This window comes from Tupaia chinensis, unplaced genomic scaffold (genome assembly GCF_000334495.1).
Source record: "Tupaia chinensis unplaced genomic scaffold, TupChi_1.0 Scaffold143728_1, whole genome shotgun sequence".
In the NCBI taxonomy this organism is placed as follows: Eukaryota; Metazoa; Chordata; class Mammalia; order Scandentia; family Tupaiidae; genus Tupaia; species Tupaia belangeri.
In genome coordinates, this window is record NW_006203577.1 from 446,973 (window position 1) to 470,728 (window position 23,756).

Below are 23,756 nucleotides of genomic sequence, written 5' to 3' on the forward strand. Positions count from 1 at the left end.
AAAGAGAAGACAAGCCCTTCAACTGAGTCCCAGGCTGCAGTTTTCCCCCTCCCCTGACTTCTCAGCCAGCCAGGACAATGAGCACACCACTCGGCTTGCACAGGCTGATCAACTTGTACTGGTTGAACGGGGAGCTGAACCTGTGATCTTCCGTATGAACGCAGTGTCACCTGAGCAGCACCTTAGAGCTGTCCTGAAATCCCCTTTTACATTTCTCCCTACTACTGTCTGCAAATCATTCGTGTTACTATTAAAATTCGTTGGTAGGGACCAGCAGTTAGCGTTATGGCTATGTCACTGGACTCCCACGTAGTCGACTGTGGCTGGAGTCCTGGACCCAGTGGCTTAAACACACACCAGGCGTGTGTGCTTGCGTGTCCAAGATCCCAAGAGGAGAATGGAGGAGAAGGGAATTCAGCGTGGCCATCCCCCCTGGGGGGGAGTGATTTCTCGCTTTCTGTCTCTCACTCTCCGTCTGTCTGGCGAGTACACACACCCTGTAGCAAAAAACCTCTCCAAAAAAAAAAAATTGTGTTGGTAGACTTTTATACTATTTTATTCCTGGCTTTGAATTGAAACAGAGTATTTTCGTTATTAAATATCAGCAGGTGGCATGGTGTTTAAGGGCTCTGGACTCCCACATGACCGACCACGGTTCAAGTCCCAGACCTGGCGGCTTGCTTTCTTGCTTTCCTTCTCTCTCAGCCTCTGGTCAAAAAGATAAATGAATAAATAAAGTTGAATAAAATAATTCTTTCTAAAAAATATTTGGGAACACATTTATTCAACTACATGATATTCTGCCAGAGTGATAAACATGTTTTTTTTCCTCCTTTCATTGCATATTTTCTTACCTCCTAGGCTAATATATATAATCCTTTCATATTAATAGATATATTTTTCTCAGAGTTTCAGCTTGACTGGTATTTTTTTTCTTTTTTCACACACAAAAAATTACTTGAGGATCTGGCAGATGGCACAGTGGTCGGAGTGCTGGACTCACACATGACCGACCATGGTTTGAGTCCCGGACCTGGAGGCTTGCTTTCTCACTTTCCCTTTCTCTCTCTGTCTCTCTCTGGTCAAAATTTTTTAAATGGTAGTAGTAATAGTAATAATAATAATAATAACAAATAAAATAATGGGTGGAAAAACTGTGGCTTGCAACAGATAGCCCAGGTTGCAAACTAATCTTTTGTCTCTTGCACCCTAGTATACTTCTTTCTAAATGGGATGGAAAGGCATCATTAATGAGCAAGAATTTTCAGGTCCAATACTGGGCATCGCTGCCCTCCTTGTGTAAGAGGACAGAAGAGGATAAAGGTCGCCGCCTAAGGGACCTTGACATTTATAGCGGTTCCCAGGCTTCTAATGACCTGCCCAGGTCAGATGTGGAAGAACCTGTAGACTTGGAACCCATTATTAAGAAAACAAAGACATGGCCAGCAGGTGGCGCAGTGGCTAAGGCACTGGACTCACACGGCCAACCACTGTTAGACACCCTACTTTAAAACATCTGCGCCTGGCAGCTTGAAGAATCATGCCAGGCGTGCCCATATCCCAAAAGGAGAATGGAGAAGGGATTGCAGTGTGACCATCCTCCCACTAGAGCGTTATTTCTCACTTTCTCTCTCACTGTCTCTCTCTCTCTCTCTGGTAAGTGCATTCACCCTATGGCGAAAACCCTTTAAAAATAAAAGAAAACAGAGTCACTGAAATATTAAGTTAATACAACTAGTTCAGAGGACAGTTGTGTGTGCACTGGGGCTCAGGTTCCCTAAATATTAGGACCACCCAGAAAAGGAAGGTAAAAATGTTAAAAGGGGCAACTGGGACCTCATGGCTGTAGCAAAGCAGGGTGTCCAGAGGTAGTGGGATCTATCTATGAAAAGCAAGTGAAAGTACCCAAGTTTGCAATGTTGAAGTATATCATAGCGTCATGATCATATATGTATAACCCATGTAAACAATAACTACATTTCTTCTCATCTAAAAGATACAAAATTACCTTCTCAATCTCAAGAGGTAAATCTCACTAGGAAAAGACAGTCTTAGGGCCAGCAAGTGGCCTGGTGGTTAAGACACTGGACTCTTACATGGTTGACTATGGTTCGAGTCCCAGACCTGGTGGCTTGCTTTCTCACTTTTCCTTTATCTCTCTCTCTGTCTCTCTCTCTCCAGTGAATGCATATGCCCTGAAGCAAATTTAAAAATAGTAATAATGATAAATAAAATAATTCTACTTTTCCTTTATCTCTCTCTCTGTCTCTCTCTCTCTCCAGTGAATGCATATGCCCTGAAGCAAATTTAAAAATAGTAATAATGATAAATAAAATAATTCTTTCAAAAAGAGAGAGACAGCCTTCACTCAATGTGATTGAATGAGCAAGTTAAGTTTTTCCCCTTTGAGAAACTTGTAGCAGATGAAATGATCTTTACTCCAAGATCTTTTTTTTTTTTTGGAGAGGTTTTTGCTATAGCGTGCGTGTGCGCACGCCAGACAGAGACAGACAGAGAGATAGAAAGCAAGAAATCACCCCACAGGGGGGATGGTCACGCTGCAATCCCTTCTCCTCCACTCCCCTCTCGGGATCTTGGGCACGCACACACACGCACCCGGCGTGAGTTTTAAGCCTCCGGGTCCAGGACGCGAACCACAGTCGACTACGTGGGAGTCCAGCGACATAGCCATTACACTAACTGCTGGTTCCCTCCAAGATCTATTTTTCAATGTTGTTTACAGTGACTACCCAGGAAAGGATACATTTCAAATGTATCTAGATTAGACGATGGCATGTAACAAAAGGTCCTTTCCCTGAAAATGTCAGCAGGAGTTCAGAAAACATAATAACTTCACTTTACTGTAACACTGAGATCTCTTTCTGTTCCCAACTTTTGTCTGCTGCTTTTTAAGGCACAAAGAGTACCCCTCCTCTCCATCTCCCTAGTTTTCAGGCCACTTGACAATCAGAATTCAAATCACTCAATAACTACAAATTTAAATAACCATTGTGTAATAGGAATTTAGCCGAGGTGTCTTGGGAAAAAAGACAAAATCGGTAACCCTGTATAAGACCTGCATTCTCTCTGGGCTCCCCGCATTATCTGTCCCCATCTACCATGCCAGCTTTATCTCTTGGCACTTCCCAGAACGGCTTCTCCCCGAATCTGTTCCCTGCAGAGTCACCAACTTCACAGAATGAGTTCCTTGCTCTAAAACGCTCAAGGACCTCTGTATCAGTGAAGATTTGCATTTGGCAGCTAGTAACAGAGCCCAGAAATAACAGTGGCTACAAGATAAAAGTTTATTTTTCTTTTCCGTAAAAGAATTCTGGAGATAAGCTCTGCGGAGCTGGCGTGGCCTCACCTCCAGCTCCTGCATCTCACTGCCCCACAAAGCACCTTCTATCCTCAGGACAAAGGGTGCCTCCTCACGTTGCACATCGAATCCACCTGGTAGGCAGCCAGTGGGGACAGACAGGCAGATGTCAAACTTTTTAAATGTTACTTCTTTGGGCGCTGAAACACTTGCGAATGTATTCTGTGGCAGAGCACAGTTCATGGCTCACAAACCTTTAGTAAGCCTCAGTGACAGACCTGGGACGCCACTTAGAAACAACAGGGTATCATTCGAAACTCTTTAAAAGACACTCGGCTTTCAAATAGCTACATACTTGGCTGGTCATGGTTCCTGAAATTCCCAGAGATAAACTTACTCTGGTTACGGTCAGAGTTGTATCTTCCAGCCAGCCCATGGCTCGTGGTTAAGGGAGCTGCATCCCCACATGGCCAACTGTGCAGTTGGAATTCCAGACCTGGCAGCCTGGCAGCGTGGCGAGCACACTGAGCATGTGTGTGCATGCCCAAAATCCCGAAATGAAAGAGAAATGATTGCAGGGTGACTATTCCATATGGGAGATCACTTTCCCTCTCTCTCTCTCTCTCTCTCTCTCTCTCTCTCTCTCTCTCTTTGCTATAGGGCATGTGCGCTCACTAGAAAGAGAAAGAAAGACAGAAAGTGAGAAATCACCCCCCAGGGGCAATGGCCATGCCACAATCCCTTCTCCTCCATTCTCTTCTTGGGGTCTTGGGCACGCACGCACACGTGCCCACTGGGTCAGGGACTGGAACCGCGGTCGACTACATGGGAGTCCAGCAACACAGTCATTATGCCAACTGCTGATCCCCTTTTTCTGTTTCTAGTGAGCACACACACCCTATAGCAAAACTGAGAAAGTAAAATAGTAGAGGGCTTCAGTGAAAGACCTCTAGGGGGCTGGCAGAGCAGTCATGTGCTGCTCAAGAGAAGATGGATCCCACATGGTGACCGCAGGTCACATCCCGGTGAACCACGCCAGGCCCGTCCACGAGCAACCAAGATCCGACAGACTAGAGGAAGGAGATTACGGAGGCCCCGTGGCAGGTGCTCCTCTCTCTCTGTCTCTCTGTCTCTCTTACTCTCTCACACATGTGCACACCATGTTCCCTCATGAATAACGAAAAACAAAGACATTGCATCATGCTGAGGACGCAGAAGAGTTACCATAAGTTCCTGGCAACTTGGATGTGCACAGACTTAGGGGACACATGAAAACTGCTCACCGGGTGGCCCAGAAATGCCAAGACGGGTAGGCACTGCAGAGGAAGGTGAAAGGTTTATGCCCAGCATTGGGTAAATCGGGGAATCAGGTGATTTCTTAGCACCCTAACCAGGCCCAAACAGAACCCCTACGTGTAGGGGAAGGAGGCTCAGTCACGCCCCTGCTTGGAGAAGCTGCCTGGGGCTCACTCAGCCCAGGCTGCCTGCCCGTGCACATGAAGGATGGAGGCCTTGGGGAAGCGGGTGATGGACAGCTGACCGAGAACAAGCAAAAAGCACCTTACAGACTACAGACCGAGGACAGTGTGGGTACCATAGGGACAGTCACACCAAGAAGCCAGGAGTTGGGGCCAGCAGGTGTCGTGGTAGTTAAGGCACTGGACTCCCACATGGACGACAAGTGTTCGAGTCCTGGACATACATGCTAGGCACATGTGCATGCATGCCCAAAATCCCAGGAGGAGCATGGAGGAGAAGGGATTGTGGTACAGCCATGCCCCCTGGGGGATGATTTCTCACTTTCCCTCTCACTGTCTCTCAGACTTTCCAGTGAGCACACATGCCCTATGCCAAAAACTCTTTAAAAGAGAAAAATAGGAATTGGGAACTGTGGGCTCCAGTTTTGCCTTGGCTGCTCTCTTCTTGGGTGACCTCAGACAGCCGACAGCATCTCTGGGTCTCCGTTTCCTCAGAAGAGAGGTTCGGAGCCAATGACCTGAGGTCCCTCCGCAGCACCAACATGGCATACTCGATACTGAGAGACCATGCCTTGGCCTTTCCCAGAGAGGCTCAAAGCACGAGGACGTAGACTTGGGAGTAAGAGCTGGTGTCAGTGTGGAAACGAAGTGCCACCCACGGAGGCTGCTCTGCTCCCGAGGGCCAGGTGGGACCTTCGCAGCAAGGTCTGGGACTCACCCTGGTGAGCACGGGGACAGCCTCGCCTTGCACTTGAGGGTTTCCGTCTATTTGGAGTAAAAATAAAGCAGCTAAGTAGCGAACGCACACATTATCCTTTTATTATTTGGTGCAGGTCTTAGTTCTAAGTTCTTCATAGATACGTCTTACATTTTATTTGTTTATAGTTTTGTTGTACTCACCAGAAAGAGACAGAGGAAAGTGAGAAATCACCCCCTAGGGGAAATGGCCATGCTGCAATCCCTTCTCTATTTTCTTGTCAGCATTTTGGGAACACACACACACACACACATGTGCCCAATGTGTTTTTTTCAAGCCCCTGGGACCAGAACTCGAACTGCGCAATTGGCCATGTGGGATTCAGCTGCCTTAACCACATGCCACCTGGCTGGCCCACATATATGTATTTTTTAATTTGCTAGAGGATGCATGCATTTGTCAGAAACAGAGACAGAGGCAAAGTGAGAAAGCAGCCGTGGTCACCCTGCAATTCTTTCTCCTTCATTCTCTTCTCATGACTTTGGGCACACATGCACACAGGCCCAGGGTGATCCTCAAGCCACCAAGTTCAGGACTCGAGCCAGCCATATGGGATCTGCTCCCTTAACCTTAATGCCACCTGCCAGCCCTTTCTGGGCCTTTTGGAAAACATGGAGTTGTTCTTTCGGCAACATGGATGCAAATCTACCAGAAAAGGGGGCCAGCAGATGGCATAGCAGTTAGGTCACTGGACTCTCACATGGCAGACCACAGTTCAAGTCCTAGACCTGGTGGCTTGAAACTTACACCAGGTGCATATGCATGCACGCCCCAAATCCCAAGAAGAGAATGGAGAAGAAGGGATTGTGGCATGGCTATCCCCCATGGGGGGTAACTTTCCTTTTCTCTTTGCCTCTCTGTGTCTCTCCGTAGTGAGCACACATGTTCTACTGCAAAACAAAGAGAGAGAGAGAGAAAGAGAGAGAGACAGAGAGATAGAGAGAAAAAGAGAGAGAGAAAGAAAGAAAGAAAGAAAGAAAGAAAGAAAGAAAGAAAGAAAGAAAGAAAGAAAGAAAGAAGAAAACAAGCTGGGTATGTGTGCATGTAGGTACCAAGTCTGGAAAGGATGGGAAAATGAAGGAGAAGAGATTGTGGCATGACCATGCCCCCATTAGGAGGTGCTTTCTTCCTCTCCCACTCTCTGTGTCTCTCTCTGGAGAGCACACACACCCTCTGGCAAAATTAAAAAAAAAAAAAAGATTTCAAAGAGAGGAAAAACAGTAAACAGAATCAAGGTGTGTGAAGCACTTAGTGTAGGGCCTGGCACATGGGACCTGCTTATTGTCACTGCTGTCACCAAAAAATGTTCTCAAGGGCACAGCCCCCCTCTCATCCTACATAACAACCTCCATACGCCCAAGCATCTCCCACTCGCTGAATCTCACGCCTCGAGGTGGACCCACATTCCCACGGCTGCACAAAGCCACCAGGGCTTCCACAGGAGCGGCAGCTCTTCTCAGGTACATGACACCAGCCCCGGGCCCCAGGCCTCCACACTGCCAAGGGGACCGAGATAAGCGGGCAGTCCCTCCCGCTCACTTCCTATCAGCAGCTCTCTCTTTCAGGGAAGGTTCGTTTTATTTTATCTTACTGGAGGAGGGGAAGCAGAGAGGTGGGGTAAGGGTGCACAGAACAGGAAAAAGAAGCGCAGATAAGATGTAGCATTACTTCAGGTCTGACTGTTGACTAAGGCTGATACTTAGAGCTATCATTTTCAATAAATAAGGAAGACAAATACATTTTCTTTAAAAAAATTATTTAACTTTATTTATTCATTTATTTATTTATTTCAATTTGACCAGAGAGGGATAAAGAGAGAGAGAGAGAGAGCAAGTTGCCAGGTCTGGGACTTGAACCATAGTCAGCCACATGGGAGTCCAGCACCCTTAACCACCAAGCCACCTGCCAGCCCCAACTAACACGTTTCCTAAAAATTGACACAGAGCTGACTGGGACAGGGACTGGGGACTACAGGTCACTTGGATTAGCTCCCCGTGAACCTGAGCTGGCAGCTGAAGGAATGAACAAATAGCGAACAATTTGCTGACCACGTAAAGCTCCAGGGGCAGCTCACATCGGGCCGCTTCTCCGTTGCCAACTCTAGCTCGTTGAACCAGTTCAGCCAGCAGAGGTCTCTCTTTTCCTGATCTTCAATTTTCAACAACAAAACAACCCAAAATCCTCTGGGCTGTTCATTTGTATTACCCTTTTTTTGCGATTTCTTTCCCAAGCCAAATTAAATAAGGAATTTTTCTGGCCAAAGTATCTGTGAACATTGAATCCAGCTGGTCAGTGACAATGAAAGACAAAAACGCTGAGCTCTTTGAAAAAAAAAAAAAAAGAGCTGGTGTTCCCCCTCAGCCTTCCACTAGATTAGAAAGTTCACACTGATTGTACCAGCAGAGAGCAAAACACAAACCAGGCCCCACAAAGAGCACCAGCGACTGGCTCCTTATGATGATGGCTAGCGCCAGGAGCAGGAGCAGGAGCAGGCCCAGGTTGGCTTCTTCAGACCCCGGCTCAGCAGCTGGCAGCAGGCACGCCCTTGCTGGTGTCCCCCTTCCAAACCCCGAAAGACACCGCTGTGATCAGTGTCTGCTCTGATGACCCACACACCTCACGTCACATCCTCCTTGATCAATGAAGCCGATTTCATTTCATTTTACTTACAATTCTTTAAAAGTTTCTTTCTTTTTTGGGGGGGTGGGGGAGAGGTTTTTCCTATAGGGCGCTTGCACTTGCCAGAAAGACAGAGAGAGGGAGAGAGCGACAGAAAGCAAGAAATCACCCCCCAAAAGGAGGGTCCACGCTGCAATGTCTTCTCCACTCTCTTCTCGGGGTCTTGGGCACGCAGCACACACACACCAGCATGAGTTTAAGCCACCAGGTCAGAGACTCGAACCACAGTCGACTACATGGGAGTCCAACGACATAACCATTACACCAACTGCTGGTCTCTAAAGTTTATTTCTTAAGGCCGGCAAGTAGCATGGTGGTTAAAGGCATTGAACTTCCACGTGGCCAACTGCAGTTCGAGTCCCGGACCTGGTGGCTTACTTTCTCACTTTTCCTCTCTTGCTTTGTCCCTCTAGGGTCATATTAAAATAAATTAAGTTAAATAAAATAATTCTTTTTAAAAAAATTCTTTTTTTCTTTCTTCCATGGGTGAGAGACAGAGAGTGTAACAGCACACCCAATGGGCCTCAACGCACCCCCAGCCTTCATCTACCCCCCAGCCTCAGACAGCCCCAGACCACGGGCATGCACCTACCCAAGACACCAGGGCGGTGCCTGAATGCAAACTCAGAACCTTCAGCCCCATGGAGCATCTCATTTTACTGGCATGCCACCATCCAGCCCTGCAACCAGAGTTCCATTTTTAATTATATTATGTATGCTAACCAGCATGATGGGAAAATAAAGGCAGAAGTGTGAAGTCTCCTTTCCACATCCTATTAGCATGATCCCAATATAAGTCTAAGGGCTTGGGACCAGCAGGTGGTGTGGTGGTTAAGGCGCTAGATACTCCCAAATGACTGACCATGGTTCAAGTCCCGGACCTGGTGACTTGCTTTCTCACTTTCCTTCTCTCTCTCTTTCTGTCTCTCTCTGGTCAAATTAAAATAAAATAAATGAATAAATAAAGTTAAATAATTCTTTTTAAAAAGAAGAAGAAAAGACAAAGGGCTTTAAGTAGAAGAGATGAAGTAAGAAATAATCAAACATAATTGAGGCTGCTCAAGTCGCTCTCTTACACCTGCAAGAGCTTCCCATGGCTCTTGGAGTGAAGTCCGAAATTCCCCACGAGGCTTCAAAAGCCCAACTCTGTGCTCGTATACTAAAATAGCAACTATATACAGATTAGCATGGCCACTGCACAAGGGTGACACGCAAATGAGGGAAACGGTCCATATTTGGGGGTAACCAGGGAGGGAAGAGAGTGGGAAGCAAGGGGAAGAAGAAGGAAGGGAGCAGAACACGTGAGGGAGCCACAGGGAAAGAAAGCTGTTGATAATGTGCATAACAGTGTCTTTGAACCGATGTACAGAGTATTCATGATAGGAAAATTCATTTGGTATGCTGTAATGATAGAGGGATTGAATGTTTAAAAAAAATGCATTTAATTGACACAAAGTGAACACTTATTTGCTGATAATAATGTATATGGCAATGTCTTGTCTTGATTGGTATGCACTGTATTCATGCTAGGAAAAAACCAGATTGTACATTGCAAAGATGTATAGTGATTAATTATGGGACTGGCAGGTGGCATCGTGGTTGAAGGGCTGGATTCTCACACAGCCGACTACAGTTCGAGTCCTGGACCTGGCGACTTGCTTTCTCACTCTCTCTCTCTCTCTCTCTCTCTCTCTTGTCTGTATCTTTCTGGCCAAATCTAAGAGTGGTAATAGTAAATAAAACAAAATAAATAATTAAAAAATAATTATTTTTAAAAAAGATATATAGTGATTAAGTGTGAAAAATAGAGAAATCACCCCTCATCGGGGACGGCCAGGTCACAATCTCTTCTCCTCCATTCTCCTCTCAGGATCTTGGGCACGCATGCATATGTGCCTTCTGTGAATTTTAAGTCACTGGGTCTGGGACTCGAACTGCAGTCGACTACATGGGAGTCCAGTGACATAACCATTACACCATCTGCTGGACACAATAAATATATATATATTTTTTTTTAAAGGGGGTCAGCAGATGGTGTAGAGGTCTTCACTGGACTCCCACATGGCTGATTTGAGTCTGAGTCCTGTACCTGGTGCCTTGAAACTTACACCAGGCACGTGTGCATGTGTGCCCAAGATCCTGGGGAAAATGAAGGAGAAGGGATGGCCATCCGCCTTAAAGGGTGATTTCTCACTTTCCCTCTCACTGTCTCTGCCAGCACCCCCATTGTCTCCACGGGGGTCTCCCCACAAGCACACACCTAAGGCAAAAACCTCTACAAAAAAAAAAAAAAAAACACTCCAAAAAAAATCCGGCCACAGCACGTGTTCCTCCTGCCCATGGTTCACTGTCCCCCCGCCCAAGCACTGTTTTTTCTAAGTCCTTCCTTGACTTGTGGCCTCAGGCGGCTCTGCCAGGTCACTCTCCTTGCCTTCTTTTCCAGTGGTTTAAGTCCAGCTCAGCGTCTCAGTCTCAGGTGAAGGTCGTTTCCTTAGGAGGGATTCCTGGCACTCACCACTGGGTTAGGCCCTTGTTTCCAACCCTTGCAGCATCCTACAGGGCAGCCACTGAAGCAGGGGAAGGCACCACCTAGGGGTGGCGTGGAGGGAGGGTGGTGGATTTTCAAAGGCCCATTTCTTTCCTGTGAATACAGGCTGGCCTGGGCAAAGAGAGGATGTTAGCCCCCACTCACTCCCTCGGCTCCACACCTTTGCACAGGGCCCAATTTGTTGGAGCACGATACAGAAGCTCTGAGATCCCTTCACAGTGCTTAAGCCGCAGAATACTCAACCTAAATCTCACTTGATAATGAAGGTTCTGATTCTTTGTCTCCTTCAGCAGACCCTAACGCCTGCAGGTCAAGGCAGTTAATCGGCGGTGATGCAGGGGCGCACTGAGCATGCGTGGAACAACGGAGCACTATCAGGCGCCACTACGCAACTACTAAATCGCACAAGCACGTGCTTTCTTTCTCTCATTTTTTTTTAAGAATTAGTTATTTAATTTTATTTATTATAATCATTGCTTTTTTTAAAAATTTGACCAGAGAGGGGGGAACAAGAAAGCAAGCCACCAGGTTTGGGACTCAAAATGCAGCTGGCCACGTGGGAGTCCAGCACCGTAACCACCGTACCACCTGCCAGCTCCCCAAGCACGTGCTTTCATCTGGTGAGATAATAACCGTCCTTGGGTCAGCTTACCCTATTTACCGCTGTCTTCCTTTGACTCCTGTGAATTTACGCTTGGGGACCAAAAATCAGGACTCTACTTTCCTTGGAAAATAACCGGATCCACCAGGGTGGAATGTAGGATCTTGACTAAGAAACTAGAATCACCAAGTTGTAAGCCAGGAGGAACCTATAAATCACCCCCTTTAGTCTCCCCCCTCGACAGGAAATGAAGAATTCACCTTTTCTCACCTGTAATTTCGAAAGCCTAGCTGAAATGTTCTCCCCTACCCAGCCTTCTGAGGGTCTCATATTTGCGCCAGGTCAGTCAATGGCGAGTGACAGCCGAGGCTGGGCTGCAGACTTGAAATGCAAAGCCGTTTCCCCACACTAAGGCCTGGGTAGCTAATCGAAAGCAGGGAGCTGATCCGCCAGATTCCCAGGTGGAATCCCCGGGTGTGCAAAGTGCCAGAGATCAAGGAGCGAGTTTAAGGATCATGTTACCAGTAAGATCTCATGTGGTAAGAAGATGAAATAGGCTCAATTTTCCATGGTTTGTTAAGCTATCCCTGAGTTGATAGGGAAGATATTTCCCCTCACGATGTGCCGTGGAAGCCAGATCACACACACAAAGCCACATACACACCCTCTAACTCACGAAAGCATTTTATGATCGTTGGAGTTAAACAGAAAAATGGAGGGGAAAAATGAAACGCTTATATTCTGCTTATGTCTAAGACACTGTATGTGAGACATAAGTAAAAAATCTGATTCTGGGGACCAGCAGTTAGCGTAATGGCTATGTCGCTGGACTCTCATGTAGTTGACTGCAGTTTGAGTCCCAGACCTGGTGGCTTACACTCACGCAGGGAGCGTGTGCATGTGCCTAAGATCCTGAGAGGAGAATGGAGGAGAAGGGACTGCAGTGTGGCCATTCGCCCTGAGGGGTGATTTCTCGCCTTTTGTCTCTCTGACTCTCTCTGTCTTTCTGGCGAGCACACCTATAGTAAAAACCTCTCAAAAAAAAAAAAAAATCTGATTCTGCATTTAAGAGATTGTAATAATTATTTTTCAAGTTTCAAGTATTTCTTACCTCCTTAAAATCCAGTGTAAAGAGGCCACCAAGTAGCATACTGGGTAAGGCACTGGACTCTCACATGCTCACTGGAGTTCAAGTCCCAGACCTGGCAGCTTGAAAATAATGCCAGGCATGTGTGCGTGCGTGTGTGTGTGTGTGTGTGTGTGTGTGTGTGCGCGCGCGTGCGTGTGTGTGTGTGTGTGTGTGTGGAATAGATTATGGTGTGGCTATGGGCCCTGGGGGGTGATTTCTCACTGTCTATCTCTCTGATGTGCGCATGTGCTCTATGGCAAAAATCTTTTTAAAAAAATCGTGGTATGGTGGTTAAGGCACTGGACTCCCACATGGTCAACTACAGCGCGAGTCCTGGACCCAGCAGCCTGCTTTCTCACTTTCCCTTTTTCTCTTTGTTCCTCTCTGGTCAAATTTAAAAATAATAATAAATAGAATTGAATAAATAATTCTTTAAAAAATTGTAAAAATCACTAGTCCATAAATATTTCAGAGAAAGTCTCATGACAATCTCACCCTCAGAAATAGGAGGGGCTAATTTTTTTAAGCTTTTTTTTTTTTTTTTAATTTTATTTAACTTATTTATTTTAATTCGACCAGAGAGGAAGAGAGAGAGAGAAGCTGCCACGTCAGGGACTCGAATCAAGGTCGGCCATGTGGGAGTCCAGCGTCCTCAATCACCACGCCACCTGCCAGCCCCCTAAGAGAAGCTATTAATATGAGGGGTGACCTTCCCTGTCGATTTTATGTATATATGTGTGTGTCTGGGAATTTTTACATTTTACAAAAATTATTTCATACCATAGATAACATGCTATGACTGTTTTCTGCCTGATGGTACTAAGGACAACTTTTCCTATTAGTATACACTTACCGGGACCAACAGTTAGCATAATGGCTATGTCGCTGGACTCCCACGTAGTCGACCGCGGTTCGCGTCCCGGACCCGGTGGCTTAAAACTCATGCCGGGCGCGTGTGCGTGCATGCCCAAGATCCCGAGAGGAGAGTGGAGGAGAAGGGATTGTGGTGTGGCCATCCCCCCTGGGGGGTGATTTCTAGCTTTCTGTCTCTTTGTCTCTCTCAGTCTGTCTGGCGAGCGCACGCGCCCTATAGCGAAAATCTCTCCAAAAAAAAAAAAAAAGATTCTTTAAAAAAAAATATATATATATGCACTTACCTGGAGCATTTGAGCAGCTGCAGTCATCATCCATAGCTCTATGGTCCAATCCATGGTTCAATCAAATGACCAGTCCTGTAATCCCACGTCTAAGGGGGTTTTGTTTGGTTGCTTAATTTTTTCTTAAAGCTGAATATATAATCTTATAATAACCATTCCGGCAAATACAGCTTTAGTTACATATTCATTTTCTAAAAGTAAATTTGCAGAAAAGGAATTGTGAGATGAAGGGTATACACATTTTGGGGCCGGCCCTGCAGCACAGTAGTTAAGTGCTTAGCATTGGGAAACAGACCCCACATGACCAGCCACGGTTCAAATCCTCACCCCGGGGACCAGCAGTTAGCGTAATGGTTATGTTGCTGGACTCCCACGTAGTCGACCGTGGTTCGAGTCCCAGACCTGGAGGCTTAAATTCACGCGAGGCGCATGTGCGTGTGTGCCCAAGATCCCAAGAGGAGCATGGAGGAGAAGGGATTGCGGCGTGGCCATCCCCTCTGGGGGGTGATTTCTCGCTTTCTATCTCTCTGTCTCTCTCTGTCTGTCTAGCGAGCACACGCGCCCTATAGCAAAACAAACAAACAAATAAAAAGTCAAATCCTCACCCCACAGTTTGAAAAACACTGGAGGGTCACCAGATGACATGGTAGTTAAGGTGCTAGATTTCCCCATGGCCAACCACAATTCAAGTCCCGGACCCGGTGGTTTGAAAATCATGCTGGGCATGTGTGTGTGCGCTTGTCCAAAATTTCAAAAGGAGAAGGAATAGCAGCATGGCTATTCTTCTGCACTGGGGGGAAGGAGGTGTGAGGGGGTAATTTCTCACTTTCCCTCTCTCTGTCTCTTTCTGGTGAGTGCACATGCCCTATGAAAAAAGCCTAAAAAATAAAAATGGATTTTATAAAACAAAGAAAGAAAAACTCACTGAACACCTCCGTGTGTGTATGTGTGTGTGTGTGTATGTGTGTGTGTGTGTGTGTGTGTGTGTGTGCCCAAAATTCTGGTCAGAAAGAGAAACGGAAGAAGAAGGGCTGTAGTGCAGGTGTGCCCTGTTGGGGTGCCGCCTTTGCTCTCTCTGGCAAGTACACACTCACTATGCAATTAAAAAAAAAAAAAGAGTACTCATATTTTGGCTTAGCCCTGGTGATGCAAGGGGTAGGGCGCCACTTCATAATACTAACATCCTATGGGAGAGCCAAGGTCAGATCTCAGCTTCACCTGAACAGCTGGGGTGTCCCCGTGATCCTGGCTGGCTGGAAGGCTGGGGCTTGGGAGTGGTCCAGATAGTGGTGTGCTGAGGTCCCGCCAGGAGTATCTCTCTCTCTCTCTCTCTCTCTCTCTCGCTCCCACTCGTAGTCTGTCCCTCTCTTTCATAGAAAATAAATGTTCAAAAACAGTGTACACATATTAAACTTATATATAGTATACAAAATACAAAATGTGTATGAGCCAGCAGGTGGTGTAGTGGTTAAGACACTGGACTTTCACATGACTGACTGTGGTTCGAGTCCTGGATCTGATGGTCTACTTTCTCTTTCTGTCCCTCTCAGGTGAGCACACATGCCCTACAGCAAATTTAAATAATAATAATAATTTTTTAAGTTAAGTAATTCATTTTTTAAGAATTTTTTCAATAATTATTTTATTTAACTTTATTTATTTATTTATTTATTTATTTATTTATTTATTTTAATTTGACCAGAGAGTCAGAGTGAAAGAGAGAGACAAAAAGTGAGAAAGCAAGCCACCAGGTCCGGGACTCGAAGAGCAGTCAGCCACGTGGGAGTCCAGCGCCTCTCCCACCATGGCACCTGCCGGCCCCAAGTACTTATTTTTGTTTCAAAATGTATGTGTGTATGTTTTCCCTAAATAGTTAACTGTAACCTAACAACATTTGCTGCATACCATAGTCTATCATTACTGATTAGCATTTCACGTTTTTCATTTAATAAATTCTGCTTGAAGCTTTTAAAAGAGGGCCTTGGAAGAAAAGCCAGAAGAAGGTGACGACTTCGGATTTCGGCTGATATTGGATTACCAACAACATACAGCATTCAAAGCAGGCACGGACGCGGCTGTGTCGAGAGAGGGAGAACACCGGTGTGCGAGGCTGAGTCAGGGCATTTCGATGGGCAAGGAAAGATTAAGAGGAAGATGAGGCAGTTTGGACGGGAGGGATTTTACACAGAGCCTGAAGATGGACGTGGCTTCCACACATGCAAACTCCTGGCTTCTCTGGTTACCAATGAAGCTACAAAAAAAAAAAAAACACTCGGCCTTGGAAAAAAGGAGGGACACAAAGGGTAAACTACCTTTAGAAAGAATAGTGGCCACCTTGTGTCTCAGTGATGTGTTTCTGCCTCCATCTACCTAATACTTTGAGTATTCCGTACTTAGCTCATCCCAATAGCTCAAATTACAACTGAGCCTTTTTTTTTTTTTTTTTTTTGGCCCGCGCGTGGCCATCCACAAAAAAAAAAGAGAGAAAGAGGAAAACTGAGAAGTTGCCCCCAGAAAAGATGGCCATGCCTCAATCCCTTCTCCTCTATCCTCCTCTTGAGATTTTAGGCACATACACATACATGTGCAGCGTTTCCAGCTGCCAGGTCTGGGATTCAAACTGTGGTCAGTCGTGTGGGAGTCTAGTGCCTTAACCACCACGCCACCTGCTGGCCCCAAACTGAGCATGTGTTCATAGTTTAAGATCCTTTGCATTACCTTTTCTGAAAACCGGATTTATATCCTTTGCTTATTTTTCCATTGCTTAGCTTACTTTTCTCACTGCATTTTTAGAACCTTTTTCTCTTTTAAGTAAATTAATCCTTTGCTATCTGAAGTACAAACATGTTTCCTGATGAATCGTGGTCTTTATATACGGACATACATGGTTGATGTGTTACCACAAATAAATCTATACTAAATCTTTCAGAAATCATTAGAGATGACACTAAAACTCAACAAATGCTTTATTTATTTATTTATTTATTTTTGGAGAGATTTTCACTGTAGGGCGCGTGCGCTCGCCAGACAGACAGAGAGAGACATAGAGATAGAAAGCGAGAAATCACCCCCCAGGGGGGATGGTCACGCCGCAATCCCTTCTCCTCCATTCTCCTCTCGGGATCTTGGGCACGCACGCACACGCGCCCCGCGTGAGTTTTAAGCCACCGGGTCCAGGACGTGAACCGCGGTCGACTACGTGGGAGTCCAGTGACATAGCCATTACGCTAACTGCTGGTTCCCAACAAATGCTTTATTTTTAAAAACTTTTCTGGTGGTAAAATATACATAACATAAAATTTACCATTTTATCAATTTTTGCAATTATTAATTCTGTTTATTCATTTTTAAAGAATTGTTTATTTCATTTCATTTATTTCATTTCATTTATTTATTATTATTTTTAGTGTTATTAGAAGGAGACAGAGAGAAAGAGGGAAAGTGAGAAAGCAAGCCACTAGGTCTGGGACTTGAACCACAACTGGCCATGTGGGAGTCCAAGGTCTCAATCACCACACCACCTGCCAGCCCCAATTCCAATTAATAAATGCTAATTAAAAATATTTATTTTGAGGGGCCAGCTCCATAATGCAGTGGTTAAGTGCTGTTTATTTTATTTTTCTTTTTGAGTGTTTCTACATTTTATTAACTTCAGTATAGATCCTAGTGCTGCCTCCCCCAACCCCCACCCCCAGGCTACAAGATCAGGCCTTCCCAGAAGTGCCTGCCTTTGGTGCTGCTTATTGAAATCCAGATCTCATATATGAGAGTACCCAAAATCCCAAAAGGAGGGAGAGAGGGAGAAGAAATTGAGGCTTGATCATTCCCCACGAGGGAGCACGTTCTCTCCCTATCTTTCTGCCTCTCTCTGGCAAGTGAAAGTGCCCTCTAGCAAAAAAACAAAAGCTAGATCCCACATGGCTGACGGCAGTTTGAATCCCAGCCCCAGTGGCTTGACAAACATGTGGGTGCATGTGCACAGGTGTCCAAACCTTTTATTTTTTTTTTTTTTTAGGTTTTTGCTAGAGGGTGTGTGCACTCGCCAGAGAGACAGAAAGCGAGGAATCACCTCCACCCCCCTCAGGGGGATGGCCACACCGCAATCCCTTCTCCTCCATTCTCCTCTCAGGATCTTGGGCACGCACGCACACGCGCCCGGTGTGAGTTTAAGCCACCAGGTCCTGGACTCAAACCATGGTTGACTGCGTGGGATTCCAGCGACATAGCCATTACGCTGACTGCTGGTCCCATGGTGCCCCATATCTTGGTGGAATGGGAAAATGGAGGAGAGAACTTATAGGCATAATCACACCCAACTGGGGAGTGCTTTCTCTCTCTCTCTCTCTCTCTCCCACTCTAGCGAGAACATACACCTTTGACAATAAAAAAATTAATAAAATAAATGTTAAAATAGGGGTTGGCAGGTTGTGTGGTGGTTAAGGACACCAGACTCCCACATGGCCAACTGTAGTTCAAGTCCTAGACCTGGTGCCTTGCTTTCTCACTTTCCCTCTCTCTTGTTCTGTCTCTCTCTGGTTAATTATAAAAAATAAATAAATAAAGTTAAGTAAAATCACTTTTTAAATGACAAATCAAAATAAATGTTAAAATAACAAATGTGAAAAACATTTTTTGTCTTAAGAATATTAACAATAATAATTTAAAATTAAATAAACAATAACAAAACATACTTACAAGGTTAACATAGTACCAGTTGTGGTTACTGTGAAGACAAAATAGGAACCAGCCCTCTCCATTAATTATATTATTCACAAATGTATAATGTTATTATTTACCGTGTACCAGGTTTTGTTCTAAGTACTGCATCTATTATTCCACTAATACTTTTCTCTTTAGTTGCCAAAGAGCATGTATGCGCTCCAGAGAGACAGGCAGAGGAGAAAGCGCTTCCCCACGGCGCAGTCATGCCACAACCCCTTCTTCTCCACCCCTCCCTCCCTCTGGGATTTTGGGTATGTGCACACACAGGTATGGATGTTTCTCAAGGCACCAGTCTGGGACTTGAATCAGGCAGTCAGTCATGTGGGGGATTCAGCCACCTTAACTACCAGGCCATGGCCATGGGGCCAACTCTCTACTGAATACTTTTAATAGCCTTATGAAAAAAATTATAACCATCCTCATTTTATAGACAAAGAAATAGTAACTTTTTTTTAAATTCTGGATACCACTTATATATGCATATAATTAATTTGTGTTTAACTTTCTCAAAACACATTCCTAATTTAAAAAATAAATTCAGGGATGGGGCCAGCAGATGGCATGATTTTTTTAAAGGCACTGGATTCCCACATGGGTGACTACAGTTTGAGTCCTGAACCTGGTGGCTTGCTTTCTCACTTTCTCTCGCTTTCTCTCTCGTTCCCTCTCTGCTCAAATTAAAATTTAAAAATGTATAAATAAATAAAGTTAAATAAAATAATTCTTTAAAAAAAGTTTTTAAAGCTAAAATAAATTCAGGGGCTAACAGGTGGCACAGAGGTTAAGGGCGCTAGGCTCCCAGATGGCTGACCATGGTTCAGGTTCTGGATCTGGTGGCTTGCTTTCTCACTTTCCCTCTCTCTCTCTCTCACTCTGTCCCTCTCTAGTCAAATTAAAATAAGTAAATAAGTCAAGTTAAATAAAATCATTCTTTTTAAAAAATTAAATAAGTAAATGCAAAGTTTACCTGTTTTACGATAAACATTTTTATAAGCGTTCATAATACGTAGGTATGTATACAGTGCATATGCTATAAAATTACATTTTCCACAGTTCTTTGGAATGACATTACGATTTACCTTACTGTCACTATTAAAATAGCTTTCCAAGAAAATTTCTGTTTCGTTTTTCTCAACATCTTCTCGCTAGAAATAAAAAGTGAAGGTTTTTGTCATAGAGCATGTGCACTCACTGGGGAGACAGAGAGAGAGACACAGCACACATACCCGGCATGATTTTCAAAGTTGCAGGGTCTGAGACTCAAACCTTGGTCGGCCATGCAGGAGTCCAGTGCCTTAACCTGCTGACTCCCCATTTTAATCATTTTTAAGTACGACTCAGTGACATTAAATACATTCATGTTTTGGGGAAACTATTGTTACCATGTCATTTGTCTTTCGTTTTTGTTTTGTTTTGTTTTGTTTTGTTTTGTTTTGTTTTGTTTTGTTTTATGAGAAGGAGAGAAACAGAGAGTGGTTTTTATAACTGCCAGAGGGTGAATGCACTTGCCAGAAAGAGAGACAGAAAAGGAGAGAAAAGCACCCCAATGGGCATGGCATGGTCACTCCATAATCTCTTCCTCATTTCCCCATCCTGTCAGGATTTGAGGTAAACACACACCCGGTGTGCTTTCAAGTCACGAGGGTGGAGTTCAAACCACAGTCAGGACCCAGTTATGTGGGATCCAGCTTCCTATTGCTGACAGGGTCTTGCCATGCCGCAATCTACCGGCCCAGCCTTCCAGCCTGCTAGGATGACAGGCGTGCACCACTGCACTATGGCCACCTTACAGTAGTCCAGGAACTGGACCTGGGCCTCCAGGGGGGTCCAGCCTCGGGGATAAGTGCCACCAACACTGGGCCTTTGACATGTCATTTTCTTGTGACTTTGCTTATTGTAAGTTTTACTGTGCAAAACATTTTTATGTCATCAAATTTATCAATATTTTCATTATTACATTTTATGAATTCTGTTTTGTGTTAAACACAGAAATACATTCCCTTCTGCAAAATTTTACTGCAAAAACTCTGGGGCTGGCAAGTGGCATGGTGGTTAAGGGTGATGGACTGCCACATGGTCAACTGTAGTTCGATTCCCGGGCCTGGCGACTTGCTTTTTCGCTTTCCCTCTCTCTCTCTCTCCTTCTGTTCCTCCTTGGTCTAAACAAATAGGTAAATAAATAAATAAATAAAGTTAAATAGAATAATTCTTTTTAAAAAATTATTGTAAAACTCCTCTGAGGGGACCAGCAGTTGGCATAATGGCTATGTCACTAGATTCCCATGTAGTAGACCATGGTTCGAGTCCCAGACCTGGTGGCTTAAACTCACGCTGGGCACGTGTGCATGTGTGCTCAAGATCCCGAGAGGAGAATGGAGAAGAATGGATTATGGCATGGCCATCCCTTCGGGGGGGGGGAAGGGTGGTGGTGATTTCTTGCTTTCTGTCTCTCTGTTTCTCTCTTTCTGGCGAGCGCACGCGCCATATAGCAAAAACCTCTCAAAAAAAAAAAAAAAACCTGAGTTCTTTTTCTGTATGCCCATGGTTTCATTTATTTCCACTTCACTCTTTTTCTTAAAAATATATTTATTGGGGGGGGGCAGCGAGTAGTGTAGTAGTTTAAGGGCGCTGGATTCCCACATGGCTCACCACAGTTCAAGTCCCAGACCTGGCAGCTTGGTTTCTTACTTTCTCTCTCTCTCCCCCACTTCCCTCTTACTCTCTCTCTGTCCCTCTCTGATCAGATTAAAATAAATTTTAAATTATGAAAAAAATTATCTAATTTTACTTATTTGCTGTTATTATTATTATTATTATTATTTAATTTGACCAGATACAGATGGAGAAAGAGAACAAACGCAAGCCATCAGGGCTGGGCTCAAACTGTGGTTGGCTATGTAGGAGTCCCACTTCTTAACCACTGTGTCACCTGCTGTCCCCTCTGCTTCACTCTCTTAACTCTTCAGATTCTATCCTGGTGTAAAGAGTAAAATTTTAAATAAATAAATAAATAAATAGTAATAAACACTTTTTAAAAAAATACCAACAGGAATTATATTTGGAAACAGATAAGTTCATTTTCATGAGAACGTTCCATGAAGGCAAGGTTCTTCCAACTTAACCTAGTTAAGTTATTTGTGCCTTTATTTCTACCATGAGCAAGAGAGAGAGAGACAGAGGGAGAGAGAGAAATAGCACCCCCAACAAGGTCTGGACCCTTGGCTCCCAGTCTCAGCCAGCCCTGATTATGAGCACAGGGTGTTCAGGGTCTCCTGATGCAAACCTGCAACCTCGCCACATAAGCGAGCCTTCCAGAGTGAAGATTTACCACTGTACCGCTCTTTGGCCCCTTATTTTAAACCCATATTTCTGGCAAGCACTGCATACGGAAGCCATCTTGAGCTATCCACCATCTTGGAAACCATTAGGCTTCACTTCCTCACTGAGCAATTCCTTTCTCAGAAATCATGTGACCAACTGTTCTCCCGGAAGTGGTTGGGTTTCTAGGCAACAGGAGAGATCCACCCACATCAATGATTGGTTCATGCTGTTGTATCTCATTTGCATTTCGGGCAACCAATTGGTTGCCACCAGCTCTATATAACTCGCCATTTCTCCTCAATAAACGGAAGAAAACGACTTGACCAGCACCTCGTATTGTGTGTGCGTGTGTTTTTGTCCCATCTCTCACTCCCTCCCCCAAGGAACCTGTTCAACTGTCCCGAGGGCTGGGACACATATTGGGGGATCAAGCAAAAGAAGCCAGGCAGGTTGGCCCTGTGTCCTCACAGTTAAAGGAGCTGGATCCTGGATTCTAAGTGGCCTACTGCACTTTTTGACTCAGCCCCAGCAGCTTGAAAAACACACCAAGCATGGGTGCATGCATGCCTAGAATCCCAACAGGATGTAGTGCGTGACTGCACCCTATTAGGAGGTGCTCTCTCCTTTTTCTCTTCCTTTTCTGTCTTCCTAGCTCTCTCAAGCATGCGCACATGCATGCCCTCTGGCAAATTAAAAAAGCCAAGAAAATTCTGAAAACATGAGTAATGGGAACTGTTGGGGTGTGCAGGACCCCATCAGAAATTACAACACATCCTAAATTTAGTATTTAAAACAGGGACCAGCAGTTAGCATAATGGCTATGTCGCTGGACTCCCACGTAGTAGACCGCAGTTCGAGTCCTGGACCTGGCAGCTTAAACTCACGCCGGGCGCATGTGCGTGCATGCCCAAGATCCCGAGAGGAAAATGGAGGAGAAGGGATTGCACGCGGCCATCCCCCCTGGGGGGGTGATTTCTCGCTTTCTGTCTCTCTGTCTCTCTCTGTCTTTCTGGCGAGTGCCCACGTTCTATAGCAAAAACCTCTCCAAAAAAAAAAAAAAAAAAAAATTTAGTAAGTAAAATATTATGGTCCTGGGTGCATAGACTGATAAAACAGTGGAACGAAATAGGATGACCAGAACTTATGAGCAGAATTCAGTGTAAAGGTAAAGATAATCAGGGAGGGCTGCCATCTTTCACATGTTGAGTATTCCTATCCAAGAATATGGTACACCTTTTCATTTGGTCAAGTCTGCCACGGAATCATAGTCTTAGGCATCTCTACTGCCTTCCCGTCCTGTGTAGAATGACAGTGAAAAGTTACCTGTGGAGGCTTTAAGTAGACTCTAAATTTTTTCCAGCCATTCCTAACATATTGGACTTTCCCGTCACTCCATTTACTTAACGTGGAAAGCTGTGGTGATCACGTCTGGTTTCGTCAGACACATCTGTACCACATCCCATAATCTGGGCTCGAACCCAACCGAGTGTGAAAGACCAAACAGTAGGTGTTAGATGTAGGCAGAATTCTATTTTTAAAGTATCCAGAGACTGAGTTTGGGCCTCGATTTAACATGGGAAGTTAGGATGACAGCTGGTGCTTACCATCGACTGCTCACCACTCTGAAAGCTGGGGCCTTCGAGCTCCAGCACAGCAATGTCTAACAGAAACAGAATTCAGCCACAGCGGTAAGTTAATTATTATATTCATTTAATAATAACTTTATTTGGCCCAATATATTAAAAAATCATACTGACATTTATCAATATAAAAATGATTCATGAATATTTAACACTTTAATACTATTTGGATAACATGCATAGTACACCTCAATTGAACTAGCCACATTCAAGTGCTCAGTTACTGTGTGGCTACTGACTATTGGACAACCCAACTCTACACTGCAGTAAGCAAGAAAAATAGTTTAGTGTAGTGAAAATCCAGAAAGTCCAAGGGTGGAAATATAGAATCTCAAGTGTCTGGAACAGTCTTCGAAGTCACTGGCCCACGTTCTCATTTGATTTTTCTTTTTTTTTTTTTAATAA

The 23,756-nt window shown here is 44.7% G+C and overlaps 1 pseudogene; it reads left to right on the plus strand.

Moving 5' to 3' along the window:
* Positions 1 to 9,371: 9,371 nt before the first annotated feature.
* Positions 9,372 to 9,472, plus strand: LOC114005389 (uncharacterized; annotated as a pseudogene).
* The last annotated feature ends 14,284 nt before the right edge of the window (positions 9,473 to 23,756 follow it).